At 49.1% G+C, this 20,784-nt stretch overlaps 31 non-coding genes across 31 annotated transcripts; all 31 read left to right on the forward strand.

The window, feature by feature from the left end:
* Window positions 1-327: 327 nt before the first annotated feature.
* LOC130820016 (5S ribosomal RNA) lies at window positions 328-446 on the forward strand. The gene has a single exon (XR_009045040.1). It is a non-coding gene; the product is annotated as a 5S ribosomal RNA (ribosomal RNA).
* A 553-nt stretch (window positions 447-999) lies between these two features.
* On the forward strand, window positions 1,000-1,118 carry LOC130820017 (5S ribosomal RNA). Its single transcript, XR_009045041.1, has one exon. It is a non-coding gene; the product is annotated as a 5S ribosomal RNA (ribosomal RNA).
* Window positions 1,119-1,670: 552 nt separating this feature from the next.
* Window positions 1,671-1,789, forward strand: LOC130820018 (5S ribosomal RNA). Its single transcript, XR_009045042.1, has one exon. It is a non-coding gene; the product is annotated as a 5S ribosomal RNA (ribosomal RNA).
* Window positions 1,790-2,342: 553 nt separating this feature from the next.
* On the forward strand, window positions 2,343-2,461 carry LOC130820019 (5S ribosomal RNA). The gene has a single exon (XR_009045043.1). It is a non-coding gene; the product is annotated as a 5S ribosomal RNA (ribosomal RNA).
* A 553-nt stretch (window positions 2,462-3,014) lies between these two features.
* On the forward strand, window positions 3,015-3,133 carry LOC130820020 (5S ribosomal RNA). The gene has a single exon (XR_009045044.1). It is a non-coding gene; the product is annotated as a 5S ribosomal RNA (ribosomal RNA).
* A 553-nt stretch (window positions 3,134-3,686) lies between these two features.
* LOC130820021 (5S ribosomal RNA) lies at window positions 3,687-3,805 on the forward strand. The gene has a single exon (XR_009045045.1). It is a non-coding gene; the product is annotated as a 5S ribosomal RNA (ribosomal RNA).
* Window positions 3,806-4,357: 552 nt separating this feature from the next.
* On the forward strand, window positions 4,358-4,476 carry LOC130820022 (5S ribosomal RNA). Its single transcript, XR_009045046.1, has one exon. It is a non-coding gene; the product is annotated as a 5S ribosomal RNA (ribosomal RNA).
* A 553-nt stretch (window positions 4,477-5,029) lies between these two features.
* Window positions 5,030-5,148, forward strand: LOC130820023 (5S ribosomal RNA). Its single transcript, XR_009045047.1, has one exon. It is a non-coding gene; the product is annotated as a 5S ribosomal RNA (ribosomal RNA).
* A 553-nt stretch (window positions 5,149-5,701) lies between these two features.
* LOC130820024 (5S ribosomal RNA) lies at window positions 5,702-5,820 on the forward strand. Its single transcript, XR_009045048.1, has one exon. It is a non-coding gene; the product is annotated as a 5S ribosomal RNA (ribosomal RNA).
* Window positions 5,821-6,373: 553 nt separating this feature from the next.
* On the forward strand, window positions 6,374-6,492 carry LOC130820025 (5S ribosomal RNA). The gene has a single exon (XR_009045049.1). It is a non-coding gene; the product is annotated as a 5S ribosomal RNA (ribosomal RNA).
* A 553-nt stretch (window positions 6,493-7,045) lies between these two features.
* On the forward strand, window positions 7,046-7,164 carry LOC130820027 (5S ribosomal RNA). The gene has a single exon (XR_009045051.1). It is a non-coding gene; the product is annotated as a 5S ribosomal RNA (ribosomal RNA).
* A 554-nt stretch (window positions 7,165-7,718) lies between these two features.
* Window positions 7,719-7,837, forward strand: LOC130819431 (5S ribosomal RNA). The gene has a single exon (XR_009044468.1). It is a non-coding gene; the product is annotated as a 5S ribosomal RNA (ribosomal RNA).
* A 553-nt stretch (window positions 7,838-8,390) lies between these two features.
* On the forward strand, window positions 8,391-8,509 carry LOC130820028 (5S ribosomal RNA). Its single transcript, XR_009045052.1, has one exon. It is a non-coding gene; the product is annotated as a 5S ribosomal RNA (ribosomal RNA).
* Window positions 8,510-9,062: 553 nt separating this feature from the next.
* On the forward strand, window positions 9,063-9,181 carry LOC130820029 (5S ribosomal RNA). The gene has a single exon (XR_009045053.1). It is a non-coding gene; the product is annotated as a 5S ribosomal RNA (ribosomal RNA).
* Window positions 9,182-9,733: 552 nt separating this feature from the next.
* On the forward strand, window positions 9,734-9,852 carry LOC130820030 (5S ribosomal RNA). The gene has a single exon (XR_009045054.1). It is a non-coding gene; the product is annotated as a 5S ribosomal RNA (ribosomal RNA).
* A 553-nt stretch (window positions 9,853-10,405) lies between these two features.
* Window positions 10,406-10,524, forward strand: LOC130820031 (5S ribosomal RNA). The gene has a single exon (XR_009045055.1). It is a non-coding gene; the product is annotated as a 5S ribosomal RNA (ribosomal RNA).
* Window positions 10,525-11,076: 552 nt separating this feature from the next.
* Window positions 11,077-11,195, forward strand: LOC130820033 (5S ribosomal RNA). The gene has a single exon (XR_009045057.1). It is a non-coding gene; the product is annotated as a 5S ribosomal RNA (ribosomal RNA).
* A 553-nt stretch (window positions 11,196-11,748) lies between these two features.
* LOC130820034 (5S ribosomal RNA) lies at window positions 11,749-11,867 on the forward strand. Its single transcript, XR_009045058.1, has one exon. It is a non-coding gene; the product is annotated as a 5S ribosomal RNA (ribosomal RNA).
* A 553-nt stretch (window positions 11,868-12,420) lies between these two features.
* Window positions 12,421-12,539, forward strand: LOC130820035 (5S ribosomal RNA). The gene has a single exon (XR_009045059.1). It is a non-coding gene; the product is annotated as a 5S ribosomal RNA (ribosomal RNA).
* Window positions 12,540-13,092: 553 nt separating this feature from the next.
* Window positions 13,093-13,211, forward strand: LOC130820036 (5S ribosomal RNA). Its single transcript, XR_009045060.1, has one exon. It is a non-coding gene; the product is annotated as a 5S ribosomal RNA (ribosomal RNA).
* A 553-nt stretch (window positions 13,212-13,764) lies between these two features.
* LOC130820037 (5S ribosomal RNA) lies at window positions 13,765-13,883 on the forward strand. Its single transcript, XR_009045061.1, has one exon. It is a non-coding gene; the product is annotated as a 5S ribosomal RNA (ribosomal RNA).
* A 553-nt stretch (window positions 13,884-14,436) lies between these two features.
* Window positions 14,437-14,555, forward strand: LOC130820039 (5S ribosomal RNA). The gene has a single exon (XR_009045063.1). It is a non-coding gene; the product is annotated as a 5S ribosomal RNA (ribosomal RNA).
* Window positions 14,556-15,108: 553 nt separating this feature from the next.
* On the forward strand, window positions 15,109-15,227 carry LOC130820040 (5S ribosomal RNA). The gene has a single exon (XR_009045064.1). It is a non-coding gene; the product is annotated as a 5S ribosomal RNA (ribosomal RNA).
* Window positions 15,228-15,779: 552 nt separating this feature from the next.
* On the forward strand, window positions 15,780-15,898 carry LOC130820041 (5S ribosomal RNA). The gene has a single exon (XR_009045065.1). It is a non-coding gene; the product is annotated as a 5S ribosomal RNA (ribosomal RNA).
* A 553-nt stretch (window positions 15,899-16,451) lies between these two features.
* On the forward strand, window positions 16,452-16,570 carry LOC130820042 (5S ribosomal RNA). The gene has a single exon (XR_009045066.1). It is a non-coding gene; the product is annotated as a 5S ribosomal RNA (ribosomal RNA).
* A 553-nt stretch (window positions 16,571-17,123) lies between these two features.
* On the forward strand, window positions 17,124-17,242 carry LOC130820043 (5S ribosomal RNA). Its single transcript, XR_009045067.1, has one exon. It is a non-coding gene; the product is annotated as a 5S ribosomal RNA (ribosomal RNA).
* Window positions 17,243-17,796: 554 nt separating this feature from the next.
* On the forward strand, window positions 17,797-17,915 carry LOC130820044 (5S ribosomal RNA). Its single transcript, XR_009045068.1, has one exon. It is a non-coding gene; the product is annotated as a 5S ribosomal RNA (ribosomal RNA).
* A 554-nt stretch (window positions 17,916-18,469) lies between these two features.
* Window positions 18,470-18,588, forward strand: LOC130820045 (5S ribosomal RNA). Its single transcript, XR_009045069.1, has one exon. It is a non-coding gene; the product is annotated as a 5S ribosomal RNA (ribosomal RNA).
* Window positions 18,589-19,141: 553 nt separating this feature from the next.
* On the forward strand, window positions 19,142-19,260 carry LOC130820046 (5S ribosomal RNA). The gene has a single exon (XR_009045070.1). It is a non-coding gene; the product is annotated as a 5S ribosomal RNA (ribosomal RNA).
* A 553-nt stretch (window positions 19,261-19,813) lies between these two features.
* On the forward strand, window positions 19,814-19,932 carry LOC130820047 (5S ribosomal RNA). Its single transcript, XR_009045071.1, has one exon. It is a non-coding gene; the product is annotated as a 5S ribosomal RNA (ribosomal RNA).
* A 553-nt stretch (window positions 19,933-20,485) lies between these two features.
* LOC130820048 (5S ribosomal RNA) lies at window positions 20,486-20,604 on the forward strand. The gene has a single exon (XR_009045072.1). It is a non-coding gene; the product is annotated as a 5S ribosomal RNA (ribosomal RNA).
* Window positions 20,605-20,784: the final 180 nt, after the last annotated feature.

The following is a 20,784-nucleotide window of genomic DNA, read 5'->3' on the forward strand; positions in this document are numbered from 1 at the left end:
GCGTTCGTGTAAGCGGAAATTGCACCGGGTCCCGTCGGAAGTCCCCGCGGAAGCGCGCCCGGCATGGATGGCCTCTTGATTTCCAAGTGTTGCGCGGATTTCTCAAATATTTTGTCGCTTTTTTGTTGCGAGTTCACCTGGCTTTTAAAGCCGGCGGACTCTTTTGTGAATCGGACAATACCGGGAGGGTGAAAAACGGTATTTGGGAAGGAGAAGGCTCGAAATAGGGGTCTCGGCTGCGAATTTACGAGCTTTGGAATGCTCTGGTTTTTTTTTTTTTTTTTGGGCGGCATTGCGCATGTAAACAAATTGCTACGGTGAATGAACGGGTGCGATCATACCAGCACTAATGCACCGGATCCCATCAGAACTCCGCAGTTAAGCGTGCTTGGGCGAGAGTAGTACTAGGATGGGTGACCTCCTGGGAAGTCCTCGTGTTGCACCCCTTTTTCCCTCCTTTTTTTTTTTAATTTTTCTTATCTGTTTCCGCTGCACTTGAGCAGAAGGCATTTCAGTGGTTATCGTAGTATACTCCATGGAAGTAATTTTATTTATAAAAATATAACTCGCAACCGGGTCCCGACCTCGAATTTACGGGCACTCGAAAGATAGGACCCGTCGAGGCGGGTCGATGCGCATACGAACGAATTGTCCGAAAGAGGCGTGCGTCGGTGCGTTCGTGTAAGCGGAAATTGCACCGGGTCCCGTCGGAAGTCCCCGCGGAAGCGCGCCCGGCATGGATGGCCTCTTGATTTCCAAGTGTTGCGCGGATTTCTCAAATATTTTGTCGCTTTTTTGTTGCGAGTTCACCTGGCTTTTAAAGCCGGCGGACTCTTTTGTGAATCGGACAATACCGGGAGGGTGAAAAACGGTATTTGGGAAGGAGAAGGCTCGAAATAGGGGTCTCGGCTGCGAATTTACGAGCTTTGGAATGCTCTGGTTTTTTTTTTTTTTTTGGGCGGCATTGCGCATGTAAACAAATTGCTACGGTGAATGAACGGGTGCGATCATACCAGCACTAATGCACCGGATCCCATCAGAACTCCGCAGTTAAGCGTGCTTGGGCGAGAGTAGTACTAGGATGGGTGACCTCCTGGGAAGTCCTCGTGTTGCACCCCTTTTTCCCTCCTTTTTTTTTTTAATTTTTCTTATCTGTTTCCGCTGCACTTGAGCAGAAGGCATTTCAGTGGTTATCGTAGTATACTCCATGGAAGTAATTTTATTTATAAAAATATAACTCGCAACCGGGTCCCGACCTCGAATTTACGGGCACTCGAAAGATAGGACCCGTCGAGGCGGGTCGATGCGCATACGAACGAATTGTCCGAAAGAGGCGTGCGTCGGTGCGTTCGTGTAAGCGGAAATTGCACCGGGTCCCGTCGGAAGTCCCCGCGGAAGCGCGCCCGGCATGGATGGCCTCTTGATTTCCAAGTGTTGCGCGGATTTCTCAAATATTTTGTCGCTTTTTTGTTGCGAGTTCACCTGGCTTTTAAAGCCGGCGGACTCTTTTGTGAATCGGACAATACCGGGAGGGTGAAAAACGGTATTTGGGAAGGAGAAGGCTCGAAATAGGGGTCTCGGCTGCGAATTTACGAGCTTTGGAATGCTCTGGTTTTTTTTTTTTTTTGGGCGGCATTGCGCATGTAAACAAATTGCTACGGTGAATGAACGGGTGCGATCATACCAGCACTAATGCACCGGATCCCATCAGAACTCCGCAGTTAAGCGTGCTTGGGCGAGAGTAGTACTAGGATGGGTGACCTCCTGGGAAGTCCTCGTGTTGCACCCCTTTTTCCCTCCTTTTTTTTTTTAATTTTTCTTATCTGTTTCCGCTGCACTTGAGCAGAAGGCATTTCAGTGGTTATCGTAGTATACTCCATGGAAGTAATTTTATTTATAAAAATATAACTCGCAACCGGGTCCCGACCTCGAATTTACGGGCACTCGAAAGATAGGACCCGTCGAGGCGGGTCGATGCGCATACGAACGAATTGTCCGAAAGAGGCGTGCGTCGGTGCGTTCGTGTAAGCGGAAATTGCACCGGGTCCCGTCGGAAGTCCCCGCGGAAGCGCGCCCGGCATGGATGGCCTCTTGATTTCCAAGTGTTGCGCGGATTTCTCAAATATTTTGTCGCTTTTTTGTTGCGAGTTCACCTGGCTTTTAAAGCCGGCGGACTCTTTTGTGAATCGGACAATACCGGGAGGGTGAAAAACGGTATTTGGGAAGGAGAAGGCTCGAAATAGGGGTCTCGGCTGCGAATTTACGAGCTTTGGAATGCTCTGGTTTTTTTTTTTTTTTTGGGCGGCATTGCGCATGTAAACAAATTGCTACGGTGAATGAACGGGTGCGATCATACCAGCACTAATGCACCGGATCCCATCAGAACTCCGCAGTTAAGCGTGCTTGGGCGAGAGTAGTACTAGGATGGGTGACCTCCTGGGAAGTCCTCGTGTTGCACCCCTTTTTCCCTCCTTTTTTTTTTTAATTTTTCTTATCTGTTTCCGCTGCACTTGAGCAGAAGGCATTTCAGTGGTTATCGTAGTATACTCCATGGAAGTAATTTTATTTATAAAAATATAACTCGCAACCGGGTCCCGACCTCGAATTTACGGGCACTCGAAAGATAGGACCCGTCGAGGCGGGTCGATGCGCATACGAACGAATTGTCCGAAAGAGGCGTGCGTCGGTGCGTTCGTGTAAGCGGAAATTGCACCGGGTCCCGTCGGAAGTCCCCGCGGAAGCGCGCCCGGCATGGATGGCCTCTTGATTTCCAAGTGTTGCGCGGATTTCTCAAATATTTTGTCGCTTTTTTGTTGCGAGTTCACCTGGCTTTTAAAGCCGGCGGACTCTTTTGTGAATCGGACAATACCGGGAGGGTGAAAAACGGTATTTGGGAAGGAGAAGGCTCGAAATAGGGGTCTCGGCTGCGAATTTACGAGCTTTGGAATGCTCTGGTTTTTTTTTTTTTTTTGGGCGGCATTGCGCATGTAAACAAATTGCTACGGTGAATGAACGGGTGCGATCATACCAGCACTAATGCACCGGATCCCATCAGAACTCCGCAGTTAAGCGTGCTTGGGCGAGAGTAGTACTAGGATGGGTGACCTCCTGGGAAGTCCTCGTGTTGCACCCCTTTTTCCCTCCTTTTTTTTTTTAATTTTTCTTATCTGTTTCCGCTGCACTTGAGCAGAAGGCATTTCAGTGGTTATCGTAGTATACTCCATGGAAGTAATTTTATTTATAAAAATATAACTCGCAACCGGGTCCCGACCTCGAATTTACGGGCACTCGAAAGATAGGACCCGTCGAGGCGGGTCGATGCGCATACGAACGAATTGTCCGAAAGAGGCGTGCGTCGGTGCGTTCGTGTAAGCGGAAATTGCACCGGGTCCCGTCGGAAGTCCCCGCGGAAGCGCGCCCGGCATGGATGGCCTCTTGATTTCCAAGTGTTGCGCGGATTTCTCAAATATTTTGTCGCTTTTTTGTTGCGAGTTCACCTGGCTTTTAAAGCCGGCGGACTCTTTTGTGAATCGGACAATACCGGGAGGGTGAAAAACGGTATTTGGGAAGGAGAAGGCTCGAAATAGGGGTCTCGGCTGCGAATTTACGAGCTTTGGAATGCTCTGGTTTTTTTTTTTTTTTTGGGCGGCATTGCGCATGTAAACAAATTGCTACGGTGAATGAACGGGTGCGATCATACCAGCACTAATGCACCGGATCCCATCAGAACTCCGCAGTTAAGCGTGCTTGGGCGAGAGTAGTACTAGGATGGGTGACCTCCTGGGAAGTCCTCGTGTTGCACCCCTTTTTCCCTCCTTTTTTTTTTTAATTTTTCTTATCTGTTTCCGCTGCACTTGAGCAGAAGGCATTTCAGTGGTTATCGTAGTATACTCCATGGAAGTAATTTTATTTATAAAAATATAACTCGCAACCGGGTCCCGACCTCGAATTTACGGGCACTCGAAAGATAGGACCCGTCGAGGCGGGTCGATGCGCATACGAACGAATTGTCCGAAAGAGGCGTGCGTCGGTGCGTTCGTGTAAGCGGAAATTGCACCGGGTCCCGTCGGAAGTCCCCGCGGAAGCGCGCCCGGCATGGATGGCCTCTTGATTTCCAAGTGTTGCGCGGATTTCTCAAATATTTTGTCGCTTTTTTGTTGCGAGTTCACCTGGCTTTTAAAGCCGGCGGACTCTTTTGTGAATCGGACAATACCGGGAGGGTGAAAAACGGTATTTGGGAAGGAGAAGGCTCGAAATAGGGGTCTCGGCTGCGAATTTACGAGCTTTGGAATGCTCTGGTTTTTTTTTTTTTTTGGGCGGCATTGCGCATGTAAACAAATTGCTACGGTGAATGAACGGGTGCGATCATACCAGCACTAATGCACCGGATCCCATCAGAACTCCGCAGTTAAGCGTGCTTGGGCGAGAGTAGTACTAGGATGGGTGACCTCCTGGGAAGTCCTCGTGTTGCACCCCTTTTTCCCTCCTTTTTTTTTTTAATTTTTCTTATCTGTTTCCGCTGCACTTGAGCAGAAGGCATTTCAGTGGTTATCGTAGTATACTCCATGGAAGTAATTTTATTTATAAAAATATAACTCGCAACCGGGTCCCGACCTCGAATTTACGGGCACTCGAAAGATAGGACCCGTCGAGGCGGGTCGATGCGCATACGAACGAATTGTCCGAAAGAGGCGTGCGTCGGTGCGTTCGTGTAAGCGGAAATTGCACCGGGTCCCGTCGGAAGTCCCCGCGGAAGCGCGCCCGGCATGGATGGCCTCTTGATTTCCAAGTGTTGCGCGGATTTCTCAAATATTTTGTCGCTTTTTTGTTGCGAGTTCACCTGGCTTTTAAAGCCGGCGGACTCTTTTGTGAATCGGACAATACCGGGAGGGTGAAAAACGGTATTTGGGAAGGAGAAGGCTCGAAATAGGGGTCTCGGCTGCGAATTTACGAGCTTTGGAATGCTCTGGTTTTTTTTTTTTTTTTGGGCGGCATTGCGCATGTAAACAAATTGCTACGGTGAATGAACGGGTGCGATCATACCAGCACTAATGCACCGGATCCCATCAGAACTCCGCAGTTAAGCGTGCTTGGGCGAGAGTAGTACTAGGATGGGTGACCTCCTGGGAAGTCCTCGTGTTGCACCCCTTTTTCCCTCCTTTTTTTTTTTAATTTTTCTTATCTGTTTCCGCTGCACTTGAGCAGAAGGCATTTCAGTGGTTATCGTAGTATACTCCATGGAAGTAATTTTATTTATAAAAATATAACTCGCAACCGGGTCCCGACCTCGAATTTACGGGCACTCGAAAGATAGGACCCGTCGAGGCGGGTCGATGCGCATACGAACGAATTGTCCGAAAGAGGCGTGCGTCGGTGCGTTCGTGTAAGCGGAAATTGCACCGGGTCCCGTCGGAAGTCCCCGCGGAAGCGCGCCCGGCATGGATGGCCTCTTGATTTCCAAGTGTTGCGCGGATTTCTCAAATATTTTGTCGCTTTTTTGTTGCGAGTTCACCTGGCTTTTAAAGCCGGCGGACTCTTTTGTGAATCGGACAATACCGGGAGGGTGAAAAACGGTATTTGGGAAGGAGAAGGCTCGAAATAGGGGTCTCGGCTGCGAATTTACGAGCTTTGGAATGCTCTGGTTTTTTTTTTTTTTTTGGGCGGCATTGCGCATGTAAACAAATTGCTACGGTGAATGAACGGGTGCGATCATACCAGCACTAATGCACCGGATCCCATCAGAACTCCGCAGTTAAGCGTGCTTGGGCGAGAGTAGTACTAGGATGGGTGACCTCCTGGGAAGTCCTCGTGTTGCACCCCTTTTTCCCTCCTTTTTTTTTTTAATTTTTCTTATCTGTTTCCGCTGCACTTGAGCAGAAGGCATTTCAGTGGTTATCGTAGTATACTCCATGGAAGTAATTTTATTTATAAAAATATAACTCGCAACCGGGTCCCGACCTCGAATTTACGGGCACTCGAAAGATAGGACCCGTCGAGGCGGGTCGATGCGCATACGAACGAATTGTCCGAAAGAGGCGTGCGTCGGTGCGTTCGTGTAAGCGGAAATTGCACCGGGTCCCGTCGGAAGTCCCCGCGGAAGCGCGCCCGGCATGGATGGCCTCTTGATTTCCAAGTGTTGCGCGGATTTCTCAAATATTTTGTCGCTTTTTTGTTGCGAGTTCACCTGGCTTTTAAAGCCGGCGGACTCTTTTGTGAATCGGACAATACCGGGAGGGTGAAAAACGGTATTTGGGAAGGAGAAGGCTCGAAATAGGGGTCTCGGCTGCGAATTTACGAGCTTTGGAATGCTCTGGTTTTTTTTTTTTTTTTGGGCGGCATTGCGCATGTAAACAAATTGCTACGGTGAATGAACGGGTGCGATCATACCAGCACTAATGCACCGGATCCCATCAGAACTCCGCAGTTAAGCGTGCTTGGGCGAGAGTAGTACTAGGATGGGTGACCTCCTGGGAAGTCCTCGTGTTGCACCCCTTTTTCCCTCCTTTTTTTTTTTAATTTTTCTTATCTGTTTCCGCTGCACTTGAGCAGAAGGCATTTCAGTGGTTATCGTAGTATACTCCATGGAAGTAATTTTATTTATAAAAATATAACTCGCAACCGGGTCCCGACCTCGAATTTACGGGCACTCGAAAGATAGGACCCGTCGAGGCGGGTCGATGCGCATACGAACGAATTGTCCGAAAGAGGCGTGCGTCGGTGCGTTCGTGTAAGCGGAAATTGCACCGGGTCCCGTCGGAAGTCCCCGCGGAAGCGCGCCCGGCATGGATGGCCTCTTGATTTCCAAGTGTTGCGCGGATTTCTCAAATATTTTGTCGCTTTTTTGTTGCGAGTTCACCTGGCTTTTAAAGCCGGCGGACTCTTTTGTGAATCGGACAATACCGGGAGGGTGAAAAACGGTATTTGGGAAGGAGAAGGCTCGAAATAGGGGTCTCGGCTGCGAATTTACGAGCTTTGGAATGCTCTGGTTTTTTTTTTTTTTTTGGGCGGCATTGCGCATGTAAACAAATTGCTACGGTGAATGAACGGGTGCGATCATACCAGCACTAATGCACCGGATCCCATCAGAACTCCGCAGTTAAGCGTGCTTGGGCGAGAGTAGTACTAGGATGGGTGACCTCCTGGGAAGTCCTCGTGTTGCACCCCTTTTTCCCTCCTTTTTTTTTTTAATTTTTCTTATCTGTTTCCGCTGCACTTGAGCAGAAGGCATTTCAGTGGTTATCGTAGTATACTCCATGGAAGTAATTTTATTTATAAAAATATAACTCGCAACCGGGTCCCGACCTCGAATTTACGGGCACTCGAAAGATAGGACCCGTCGAGGCGGGTCGATGCGCATACGAACGAATTGTCCGAAAGAGGCGTGCGTCGGTGCGTTCGTGTAAGCGGAAATTGCACCGGGTCCCGTCGGAAGTCCCCGCGGAAGCGCGCCCGGCATGGATGGCCTCTTGATTTCCAAGTGTTGCGCGGATTTCTCAAATATTTTGTCGCTTTTTTGTTGCGAGTTCACCTGGCTTTTAAAGCCGGCGGACTCTTTTGTGAATCGGACAATACCGGGAGGGTGAAAAACGGTATTTGGGAAGGAGAAGGCTCGAAATAGGGGTCTCGGCTGCGAATTTACGAGCTTTGGAATGCTCTGGTTTTTTTTTTTTTTTTTGGGCGGCATTGCGCATGTAAACAAATTGCTACGGTGAATGAACGGGTGCGATCATACCAGCACTAATGCACCGGATCCCATTAGAACTCCGCAGTTAAGCGTGCTTGGGCGAGAGTAGTACTAGGATGGGTGACCTCCTGGGAAGTCCTCGTGTTGCACCCCTTTTTCCCTCCTTTTTTTTTTTAATTTTTCTTATCTGTTTCCGCTGCACTTGAGCAGAAGGCATTTCAGTGGTTATCGTAGTATACTCCATGGAAGTAATTTTATTTATAAAAATATAACTCGCAACCGGGTCCCGACCTCGAATTTACGGGCACTCGAAAGATAGGACCCGTCGAGGCGGGTCGATGCGCATACGAACGAATTGTCCGAAAGAGGCGTGCGTCGGTGCGTTCGTGTAAGCGGAAATTGCACCGGGTCCCGTCGGAAGTCCCCGCGGAAGCGCGCCCGGCATGGATGGCCTCTTGATTTCCAAGTGTTGCGCGGATTTCTCAAATATTTTGTCGCTTTTTTGTTGCGAGTTCACCTGGCTTTTAAAGCCGGCGGACTCTTTTGTGAATCGGACAATACCGGGAGGGTGAAAAACGGTATTTGGGAAGGAGAAGGCTCGAAATAGGGGTCTCGGCTGCGAATTTACGAGCTTTGGAATGCTCTGGTTTTTTTTTTTTTTTTGGGCGGCATTGCGCATGTAAACAAATTGCTACGGTGAATGAACGGGTGCGATCATACCAGCACTAATGCACCGGATCCCATCAGAACTCCGCAGTTAAGCGTGCTTGGGCGAGAGTAGTACTAGGATGGGTGACCTCCTGGGAAGTCCTCGTGTTGCACCCCTTTTTCCCTCCTTTTTTTTTTTAATTTTTCTTATCTGTTTCCGCTGCACTTGAGCAGAAGGCATTTCAGTGGTTATCGTAGTATACTCCATGGAAGTAATTTTATTTATAAAAATATAACTCGCAACCGGGTCCCGACCTCGAATTTACGGGCACTCGAAAGATAGGACCCGTCGAGGCGGGTCGATGCGCATACGAACGAATTGTCCGAAAGAGGCGTGCGTCGGTGCGTTCGTGTAAGCGGAAATTGCACCGGGTCCCGTCGGAAGTCCCCGCGGAAGCGCGCCCGGCATGGATGGCCTCTTGATTTCCAAGTGTTGCGCGGATTTCTCAAATATTTTGTCGCTTTTTTGTTGCGAGTTCACCTGGCTTTTAAAGCCGGCGGACTCTTTTGTGAATCGGACAATACCGGGAGGGTGAAAAACGGTATTTGGGAAGGAGAAGGCTCGAAATAGGGGTCTCGGCTGCGAATTTACGAGCTTTGGAATGCTCTGGTTTTTTTTTTTTTTTTGGGCGGCATTGCGCATGTAAACAAATTGCTACGGTGAATGAACGGGTGCGATCATACCAGCACTAATGCACCGGATCCCATCAGAACTCCGCAGTTAAGCGTGCTTGGGCGAGAGTAGTACTAGGATGGGTGACCTCCTGGGAAGTCCTCGTGTTGCACCCCTTTTTCCCTCCTTTTTTTTTTTAATTTTTCTTATCTGTTTCCGCTGCACTTGAGCAGAAGGCATTTCAGTGGTTATCGTAGTATACTCCATGGAAGTAATTTTATTTATAAAAATATAACTCGCAACCGGGTCCCGACCTCGAATTTACGGGCACTCGAAAGATAGGACCCGTCGAGGCGGGTCGATGCGCATACGAACGAATTGTCCGAAAGAGGCGTGCGTCGGTGCGTTCGTGTAAGCGGAAATTGCACCGGGTCCCGTCGGAAGTCCCCGCGGAAGCGCGCCCGGCATGGATGGCCTCTTGATTTCCAAGTGTTGCGCGGATTTCTCAAATATTTTGTCGCTTTTTTGTTGCGAGTTCACCTGGCTTTTAAAGCCGGCGGACTCTTTTGTGAATCGGACAATACCGGGAGGGTGAAAAACGGTATTTGGGAAGGAGAAGGCTCGAAATAGGGGTCTCGGCTGCGAATTTACGAGCTTTGGAATGCTCTGGTTTTTTTTTTTTTTTGGGCGGCATTGCGCATGTAAACAAATTGCTACGGTGAATGAACGGGTGCGATCATACCAGCACTAATGCACCGGATCCCATCAGAACTCCGCAGTTAAGCGTGCTTGGGCGAGAGTAGTACTAGGATGGGTGACCTCCTGGGAAGTCCTCGTGTTGCACCCCTTTTTCCCTCCTTTTTTTTTTTAATTTTTCTTATCTGTTTCCGCTGCACTTGAGCAGAAGGCATTTCAGTGGTTATCGTAGTATACTCCATGGAAGTAATTTTATTTATAAAAATATAACTCGCAACCGGGTCCCGACCTCGAATTTACGGGCACTCGAAAGATAGGACCCGTCGAGGCGGGTCGATGCGCATACGAACGAATTGTCCGAAAGAGGCGTGCGTCGGTGCGTTCGTGTAAGCGGAAATTGCACCGGGTCCCGTCGGAAGTCCCCGCGGAAGCGCGCCCGGCATGGATGGCCTCTTGATTTCCAAGTGTTGCGCGGATTTCTCAAATATTTTGTCGCTTTTTTGTTGCGAGTTCACCTGGCTTTTAAAGCCGGCGGACTCTTTTGTGAATCGGACAATACCGGGAGGGTGAAAAACGGTATTTGGGAAGGAGAAGGCTCGAAATAGGGGTCTCGGCTGCGAATTTACGAGCTTTGGAATGCTCTGGTTTTTTTTTTTTTTTTGGGCGGCATTGCGCATGTAAACAAATTGCTACGGTGAATGAACGGGTGCGATCATACCAGCACTAATGCACCGGATCCCATCAGAACTCCGCAGTTAAGCGTGCTTGGGCGAGAGTAGTACTAGGATGGGTGACCTCCTGGGAAGTCCTCGTGTTGCACCCCTTTTTCCCTCCTTTTTTTTTTTAATTTTTCTTATCTGTTTCCGCTGCACTTGAGCAGAAGGCATTTCAGTGGTTATCGTAGTATACTCCATGGAAGTAATTTTATTTATAAAAATATAACTCGCAACCGGGTCCCGACCTCGAATTTACGGGCACTCGAAAGATAGGACCCGTCGAGGCGGGTCGATGCGCATACGAACGAATTGTCCGAAAGAGGCGTGCGTCGGTGCGTTCGTGTAAGCGGAAATTGCACCGGGTCCCGTCGGAAGTCCCCGCGGAAGCGCGCCCGGCATGGATGGCCTCTTGATTTCCAAGTGTTGCGCGGATTTCTCAAATATTTTGTCGCTTTTTTGTTGCGAGTTCACCTGGCTTTTAAAGCCGGCGGACTCTTTTGTGAATCGGACAATACCGGGAGGGTGAAAAACGGTATTTGGGAAGGAGAAGGCTCGAAATAGGGGTCTCGGCTGCGAATTTACGAGCTTTGGAATGCTCTGGTTTTTTTTTTTTTTTGGGCGGCATTGCGCATGTAAACAAATTGCTACGGTGAATGAACGGGTGCGATCATACCAGCACTAATGCACCGGATCCCATCAGAACTCCGCAGTTAAGCGTGCTTGGGCGAGAGTAGTACTAGGATGGGTGACCTCCTGGGAAGTCCTCGTGTTGCACCCCTTTTTCCCTCCTTTTTTTTTTTAATTTTTCTTATCTGTTTCCGCTGCACTTGAGCAGAAGGCATTTCAGTGGTTATCGTAGTATACTCCATGGAAGTAATTTTATTTATAAAAATATAACTCGCAACCGGGTCCCGACCTCGAATTTACGGGCACTCGAAAGATAGGACCCGTCGAGGCGGGTCGATGCGCATACGAACGAATTGTCCGAAAGAGGCGTGCGTCGGTGCGTTCGTGTAAGCGGAAATTGCACCGGGTCCCGTCGGAAGTCCCCGCGGAAGCGCGCCCGGCATGGATGGCCTCTTGATTTCCAAGTGTTGCGCGGATTTCTCAAATATTTTGTCGCTTTTTTGTTGCGAGTTCACCTGGCTTTTAAAGCCGGCGGACTCTTTTGTGAATCGGACAATACCGGGAGGGTGAAAAACGGTATTTGGGAAGGAGAAGGCTCGAAATAGGGGTCTCGGCTGCGAATTTACGAGCTTTGGAATGCTCTGGTTTTTTTTTTTTTTTTGGGCGGTATTGCGCATGTAAACAAATTGCTACGGTGAATGAACGGGTGCGATCATACCAGCACTAATGCACCGGATCCCATCAGAACTCCGCAGTTAAGCGTGCTTGGGCGAGAGTAGTACTAGGATGGGTGACCTCCTGGGAAGTCCTCGTGTTGCACCCCTTTTTCCCTCCTTTTTTTTTTTAATTTTTCTTATCTGTTTCCGCTGCACTTGAGCAGAAGGCATTTCAGTGGTTATCGTAGTATACTCCATGGAAGTAATTTTATTTATAAAAATATAACTCGCAACCGGGTCCCGACCTCGAATTTACGGGCACTCGAAAGATAGGACCCGTCGAGGCGGGTCGATGCGCATACGAACGAATTGTCCGAAAGAGGCGTGCGTCGGTGCGTTCGTGTAAGCGGAAATTGCACCGGGTCCCGTCGGAAGTCCCCGCGGAAGCGCGCCCGGCATGGATGGCCTCTTGATTTCCAAGTGTTGCGCGGATTTCTCAAATATTTTGTCGCTTTTTTGTTGCGAGTTCACCTGGCTTTTAAAGCCGGCGGACTCTTTTGTGAATCGGACAATACCGGGAGGGTGAAAAACGGTATTCGGGAAGGAGAAGGCTCGAAATAGGGGTCTCGGCTGCGAATTTACGAGCTTTGGAATGCTCTGGTTTTTTTTTTTTTTTTGGGCGGCATTGCGCATGTAAACAAATTGCTACGGTGAATGAACGGGTGCGATCATACCAGCACTAATGCACCGGATCCCATCAGAACTCCGCAGTTAAGCGTGCTTGGGCGAGAGTAGTACTAGGATGGGTGACCTCCTGGGAAGTCCTCGTGTTGCACCCCTTTTTCCCTCCTTTTTTTTTTTAATTTTTCTTATCTGTTTCCGCTGCACTTGAGCAGAAGGCATTTCAGTGGTTATCGTAGTATACTCCATGGAAGTAATTTTATTTATAAAAATATAACTCGCAACCGGGTCCCGACCTCGAATTTACGGGCACTCGAAAGATAGGACCCGTCGAGGCGGGTCGATGCGCATACGAACGAATTGTCCGAAAGAGGCGTGCGTCGGTGCGTTCGTGTAAGCGGAAATTGCACCGGGTCCCGTCGGAAGTCCCCGCGGAAGCGCGCCCGGCATGGATGGCCTCTTGATTTCCAAGTGTTGCGCGGATTTCTCAAATATTTTGTCGCTTTTTTGTTGCGAGTTCACCTGGCTTTTAAAGCCGGCGGACTCTTTTGTGAATCGGACAATACCGGGAGGGTGAAAAACGGTATTCGGGAAGGAGAAGGCTCGAAATAGGGGTCTCGGCTGCGAATTTACGAGCTTTGGAATGCTCTGGTTTTTTTTTTTTTTTTGGGCGGCATTGCGCATGTAAACAAATTGCTACGGTGAATGAACGGGTGCGATCATACCAGCACTAATGCACCGGATCCCATCAGAACTCCGCAGTTAAGCGTGCTTGGGCGAGAGTAGTACTAGGATGGGTGACCTCCTGGGAAGTCCTCGTGTTGCACCCCTTTTTCCCTCCTTTTTTTTTTTAATTTTTCTTATCTGTTTCCGCTGCACTTGAGCAGAAGGCATTTCAGTGGTTATCGTAGTATACTCCATGGAAGTAATTTTATTTATAAAAATATAACTCGCAACCGGGTCCCGACCTCGAATTTACGGGCACTCGAAAGATAGGACCCGTCGAGGCGGGTCGATGCGCATACGAACGAATTGTCCGAAAGAGGCGTGCGTCGGTGCGTTCGTGTAAGCGGAAATTGCACCGGGTCCCGTCGGAAGTCCCCGCGGAAGCGCGCCCGGCATGGATGGCCTCTTGATTTCCAAGTGTTGCGCGGATTTCTCAAATATTTTGTCGCTTTTTTGTTGCGAGTTCACCTGGCTTTTAAAGCCGGCGGACTCTTTTGTGAATCGGACAATACCGGGAGGGTGAAAAACGGTATTCGGGAAGGAGAAGGCTCGAAATAGGGGTCTCGGCTGCGAATTTACGAGCTTTGGAATGCTCTGGTTTTTTTTTTTTTTTTGGGCGGCATTGCGCATGTAAACAAATTGCTACGGTGAATGAACGGGTGCGATCATACCAGCACTAATGCACCGGATCCCATCAGAACTCCGCAGTTAAGCGTGCTTGGGCGAGAGTAGTACTAGGATGGGTGACCTCCTGGGAAGTCCTCGTGTTGCACCCCTTTTTCCCTCCTTTTTTTTTTTAATTTTTCTTATCTGTTTCCGCTGCACTTGAGCAGAAGGCATTTCAGTGGTTATCGTAGTATACTCCATGGAAGTAATTTTATTTATAAAAATATAACTCGCAACCGGGTCCCGACCTCGAATTTACGGGCACTCGAAAGATAGGACCCGTCGAGGCGGGTCGATGCGCATACGAACGAATTGTCCGAAAGAGGCGTGCGTCGGTGCGTTCGTGTAAGCGGAAATTGCACCGGGTCCCGTCGGAAGTCCCCGCGGAAGCGCGCCCGGCATGGATGGCCTCTTGATTTCCAAGTGTTGCGCGGATTTCTCAAATATTTTGTCGCTTTTTTGTTGCGAGTTCACCTGGCTTTTAAAGCCGGCGGACTCTTTTGTGAATCGGACAATACCGGGAGGGTGAAAAACGGTATTCGGGAAGGAGAAGGCTCGAAATAGGGGTCTCGGCTGCGAATTTACGAGCTTTGGAATGCTCTGGTTTTTTTTTTTTTTTTGGGCGGCATTGCGCATGTAAACAAATTGCTACGGTGAATGAACGGGTGCGATCATACCAGCACTAATGCACCGGATCCCATCAGAACTCCGCAGTTAAGCGTGCTTGGGCGAGAGTAGTACTAGGATGGGTGACCTCCTGGGAAGTCCTCGTGTTGCACCCCTTTTTCCCTCCTTTTTTTTTTTTAATTTTTCTTATCTGTTTCCGCTGCACTTGAGCAGAAGGCATTTCAGTGGTTATCGTAGTATACTCCATGGAAGTAATTTTATTTATAAAAATATAACTCGCAACCGGGTCCCGACCTCGAATTTACGGGCACTCGAAAGATAGGACCCGTCGAGGCGGGTCGATGCGCATACGAACGAATTGTCCGAAAGAGGCGTGCGTCGGTGCGTTCGTGTAAGCGGAAATTGCACCGGGTCCCGTCGGAAGTCCCCGCGGAAGCGCGCCCGGCATGGATGGCCTCTTGATTTCCAAGTGTTGCGCGGATTTCTCAAATATTTTGTCGCTTTTTTGTTGCGAGTTCACCTGGCTTTTAAAGCCGGCGGACTCTTTTGTGAATCGGACAATACCGGGAGGGTGAAAAACGGTATTCGGGAAGGAGAAGGCTCGAAATAGGGGTCTCGGCTGCGAATTTACGAGCTTTGGAATGCTCTGGTTTTTTTTTTTTTTTGGGCGGCATTGCGCATGTAAACAAATTGCTACGGTGAATGAACGGGTGCGATCATACCAGCACTAATGCACCGGATCCCATCAGAACTCCGCAGTTAAGCGTGCTTGGGCGAGAGTAGTACTAGGATGGGTGACCTCCTGGGAAGTCCTCGTGTTGCACCCCTTTTTCCCTCCTTTTTTTTTTTAATTTTTCTTATCTGTTTCCGCTGCACTTGAGCAGAAGGCATTTCAGTGGTTATCGTAGTATACTCCATGGAAGTAATTTTATTTATAAAAATATAACTCGCAACCGGGTCCCGACCTCGAATTTACGGGCACTCGAAAGATAGGACCCGTCGAGGCGGGTCGATGCGCATACGAACGAATTGTCCGAAAGAGGCGTGCGTCGGTGCGTTCGTGTAAGCGGAAATTGCACCGGGTCCCGTCGGAAGTCCCCGCGGAAGCGCGCCCGGCATGGATGGCCTCTTGATTTCCAAGTGTTGCGCGGATTTCTCAAATATTTTGTCGCTTTTTTGTTGCGAGTTCACCTGGCTTTTAAAGCCGGCGGACTCTTTTGTGAATCGGACAATACCGGGAGGGTGAAAAACGGTATTCGGGAAGGAGAAGGCTCGAAATAGGGGTCTCGGCTGCGAATTTACGAGCTTTGGAATGCTCTGGTTTTTTTTTTTTTTTGGGCGGCATTGCGCATGTAAACAAATTGCTACGGTGAATGAACGGGTGCGATCATACCAGCACTAATGCACCGGATCCCATCAGAACTCCGCAGTTAAGCGTGCTTGGGCGAGAGTAGTACTAGGATGGGTGACCTCCTGGGAAGTCCTCGTGTTGCACCCCTTTTTCCCTCCTTTTTTTTTTAATTTTTCTTATCTGTTTCCGCTGCACTTGAGCAGAAGGCATTTCAGTGGTTATCGTAGTATACTCCATGGAAGTAATTTTATTTATAAAAATATAACTCGCAACCGGGTCCCGACCTCGAATTTACGGGCACTCGAAAGATAGGACCCGTCGAGGCGGGTCGATGCGCATACGAACGAATTGTCCGAAAGAGGCGTGCGTCGGTGCGTTCGTGTAAGCGGAAATTGCACCGGGTCCCGTCGGAAGTCCCCGCGGAAGCGCGCCCGGCATGGATGGCCTCTTGATTTCCAAGTGTTGCGCGGATTTCTCATATATTTTGTCGCTTTTTTGTTGCGAGTTCACCTGGCTTTTAAAGCCGGCGGACTCTTTTGTGAATCGGACAATACCGGGAGGGTGAAAAACGGTATTCGGGAAGGAGAAGGCTCGAAATAGGGGTCTCGGCTGCGAATTTACGAGCTTTGGAATGCTCTGGTTTTTTTTTTTTTTTTTGGGCGGCATTGCGCATGTAAACAAATTGCTACGGTGAATGAACGGGTGCGATCATACCAGCACTAATGCACCGGATCCCATCAGAACTCCGCAGTTAAGCGTGCTTGGGCGAGAGTAGTACTAGGATGGGTGACCTCCTGGGAAGTCCTCGTGTTGCACCCCTTTTTCCCTCCTTTTTTTTTTAATTTTTCTTATCTGTTTCCGCTGCACTTGAGCAGAAGGCATTTCAGTGGTTATCGTAGTATACTCCATGGAAGTAATTTTATTTATAAAAATATAACTCGCAACCGGGTCCCGACCTCGAATTTACGGGCACTCGAAAGATAGGACCCGTCGAGGCGGGTCGATGCGCATACGAACGAATTGTCCGAAAGAGGCGTGCGTCGGTGCGTTCGTGTAAGCGGAAATTGCACCGGGTCCCGTCGGAAGTCCCCGCGGAAGCGCGCCCGGCATGGATGGCCTCTTGATTTCCAAGTGTTGCGCGGATTTCTCAAATATTTTGTCGCTTTTTTGTTGCGAGTTCACCTGGCTTTTAAAGCCGGCGGACTCTTTTGTGAATCGGACAATACCGGGAGGGTGAAAAACGGTATTTGGGAAGGAGAAGGCTCGAAATAGGGGTCTCGGCTGCGAATTTACGAGCTTTGGAATGCTCTGGTTTTTTTTTTTTTTTTTGGGCGGCATTGCGCATGTAAACAAATTGCTACGGTGAATGAACGGGTGCGATCATACCAGCACTAATGCACCGGATCCCATCAGAACTCCGCAGTTAAGCGTGCTTGGGCGAGAGTAGTACTAGGATGGGTGACCTCCTGGGAAGTCCTCGTGTTGCACCCCTTTTTCCCTCCTTTTTTTTTTTAATTTTTCTTATCTGTTTCCGCTGCACTTGAGCAGAAGGCATTTCAGTGGTTATCGTAGTATACTCCATGGAAGTAATTTTATTTATAAAAATATAACTCGCAACCGGGTCCCGACCTCGAATTTACGGGCACTCGAAAGATAGGACCCGTCGAGGCGGGTCGATGCGCATACGAACGAATTGTCCGAAAGAGGCGTGCGTCGGTGCGTTCGAGTAAGCGGAAATTGCACCGGGTCCCGTCGGAAGTCCCCGCGGAAGCGCGCCCGGCATGGATGGCCTCTTGATTTCCAAGTGTTGCGCGGATTTCTCATATATTTTGTCGCTTTTTTGTTGCGAGTTCACCTGGCTTTTAAAGCCGGCGGACTCTTTTGTGAATCGGACAATACCGGGAGGGTGAAAAACGGTATTCGGGAAGGAGAAGGCTCGAAATAGGGGTCTCGGCTGCGAATTTACGAGCTTTGGAATGCTCTGGTTTTTTTTTTTTTTTTTGGGCGGCATTGCGCATGTAAACAAATTGCTACGGTGAATGAACGGGTGCGATCATACCAGCACTAATGCACCGGATCCCATCAGAACTCCGCAGTTAAGCGTGCTTGGGCGAGAGTAGTACTAGGATGGGTGACCTCCTGGGAAGTCCTCGTGTTGCACCCCTTTTTCCCTCCTTTTTTTTTTTAATTTTTCTTATCTGTTTCCGCTGCACTTGAGCAGAAGGCATTTCAGTGGTTATCGTAGTATACTCCATGGAAGTAATTTTATTTATAAAAATATAACTCGCAACCGGGTCCCGACCTCGAATTTACGGGCACTCGAAAGATAGGACCCGTCGAGGCGGGTCGATGCGCATACGAACGAATTGTCCGAAAGAGGCGTGCGTCGGTGCGTTCGTGTAAGCGGAAATTGCACCGGGTCCCGTCGGAAGTCCCCGCGGAAGCGCGCCCGGCATGGATGGCCTCTTGATTTCCAAGTGTTGCGCGGATTTCTCAAATATTTTGTCGCTTTTTTGTTGCGAGTTCACCTGGCTTTTAAAGCCGGCGGACTCTTTTGTGAATCGGACAATACCGGGAGGGTGAAAAACGGTATTTGGGAAGGAGAAGGCTCGAAATAGGGGTCTCGGCTGCGAATTTACGAGCTTTGGAATGCTCTGGTTTTTTTTTTTTTTTTTGGGCGGCATTGCGCATGTAAACAAATTGCTACGGTGAATGAACGGGTGCGATCATACCAGCACTAATGCACCGGATCCCATCAGAACTCCGCAGTTAAGCGTGCTTGGGCGAGAGTAGTACTAGGATGGGTGACCTCCTGGGAAGTCCTCGTGTTGCACCCCTTTTTCCCTCCTTTTTTTTTTTAATTTTTCTTATCTGTTTCCGCTGCACTTGAGCAGAAGGCATTTCAGTGGTTATCGTAGTATACTCCATGGAAGTAATTTTATTTATAAAAATATAACTCGCAACCGGGTCCCGACCTCGAATTTACGGGCACTCGAAAGATAGGACCCGTCGAGGCGGGTCGATGCGCATACGAACGAATTGTCCGAAAGAGGCGTGCGTCGGTGCGTTCGTGTAAGCGGAAATTGCACCGGGTCCCGTCGGAAGTCCCCGCGGAAGCGCGCCCGGCATGGATGGCCTCTTGATTTCCAAGTGTTGCGCGGATTTCTCATATATTTTGTCGCTTTTTTGTTGCGAGTTCACCTGGCTTTTAAAGCCGGCGGACTCTTTTGTGAATCGGACAATACCGGGAGGGTGAAAAACGGTATTCGGGAAGGAGAAGGCTCGAAATAGGGGTCTCGGCTGCGAATTTACGAGCTTTGGAATGCTCTGGTTTTTTTTTTTTTTTTGGGCGGCATTGCGCATGTAAACAAATTGCTACGGTGAATGAACGGGTGCGATCATACCAGCACTAATGCACCGGATCCCATCAGAACTCCGCAGTTAAGCGTGCTTGGGCGAGAGTAGTACTAGGATGGGTGACCTCCTGGGAAGTCCTCGTGTTGCACCCCTTTTTCCCTCCTTTTTTTTTTTAATTTTTCTTATCTGTTTCCGCTGCACTTGAGCAGAAGGCATTTCAGTGGTTATCGTAGTATACTCCATGGAAGTAATTTTATTTATAAAAATATAACTCGCAACCGGGTCCCGACCTCGAATTTACGGGCACTCGAAAGATAGGACCCGTCGAGGCGGGTCGATGCGCATACGAACGAATTGTCCGAAAGAGGCGTGCGTCGGTGCGTTCGTGTAAGCGGAAATTGCACCGGGTCCCGTCGGAAGTCCCCGCGGAAGCGCGCCCGGCATGGATGGCCTCTTGATTTCCAAGTGTTGCGCGGATTTCTCAAATATTTTGTCGCTTTTTTGTTGCGAGTTCACCTGGCTTTTAAAGCCGGCGGACTCTTTTGTGAATCGGACAATACCGGGAGGGTGAAAAACGGTATTCGGGAAGGAGAAGGCTCGAAATAGGGGTCTCGGCTGCGAATTTACGAGCTTTGGAATGCTCTGGTTTTTTTTTTTTTTTTGGGCGGCATTGCGCATGTAAACAAATTGCTACGGTGAATGAACGGGTGCGATCATACCAGCACTAATGCACCGGATCCCATCAGAACTCCGCAGTTAAGCGTGCTTGGGCGAGAGTAGTACTAGGATGGGTGACCTCCTGGGAAGTCCTCGTGTTGCACCCCTTTTTCCCTCCTTTTTTTTTTTAATTTTTCTTATCTGTTTCCGCTGCACTTGAGCAGAAGGCATTTCAGTGGTTATCGTAGTATACTCCATGGAAGTAATTTTATTTATAAAAATATAACTCGCAACCGGGTCCCGACCTCGAATTTACGGGCACTCGAAAGATAGGACCCGTCGAGGCGGGTCGATGCGCATACGAACGAATTGTCCGAAAGAGGCGTGCGTCGGTGCGTTCGTGTAAGCGGAAATTGCACCGGGTCCCGTCGGAAGTCCCCGCGGAAGCGCGCCCGGCATGGATGGCCTCTTGATTTCCAAGTGTTGCGCGGATTTCTCAAATATTTTGTCGCTTTTTTGTTGCGAGTTCACCTGGCTTTTAAAGCCGGCGGACTCTTTTGTGAATCGGACAATACCGGGAGGGTGAAAAACGGTATTCGGGAAGGAGAAGGCTCGAAATAGGGGTCTCGGCTGCGAATTTACGAGCTTTGGAATGCTCTGGTTTTTTTTTTTTTTTTGGGCGGCATTGCGCATGTAAACAAATTGCTACGGTGAATGAACGGGTGCGATCATACCAGCACTAATGCACCGGATCCCATCAGAACTCCGCAGTTAAGCGTGCTTGGGCGAGAGTAGTACTAGGATGGGTGACCTCCTGGGAAGTCCTCGTGTTGCACCCCTTTTTCCCTCCTTTTTTTTTTTAATTTTTCTTATCTGTTTCCGCTGCACTTGAGCAGAAGGCATTTCAGTGGTTATCGTAGTATACTCCATGGAAGTAATTTTATTTATAAAAATATAACTCGCAACCGGGTCCCGACCTCGAATTTACGGGCACTCGAAAGATAGGACCCGTCGAGGCG

The sequence above is a fragment of the Amaranthus tricolor genome, chromosome 7 (assembly GCF_026212465.1).
Source record: "Amaranthus tricolor cultivar Red isolate AtriRed21 chromosome 7, ASM2621246v1, whole genome shotgun sequence".
In the NCBI taxonomy this organism is placed as follows: Eukaryota; Viridiplantae; Streptophyta; class Magnoliopsida; order Caryophyllales; family Amaranthaceae; genus Amaranthus; species Amaranthus tricolor.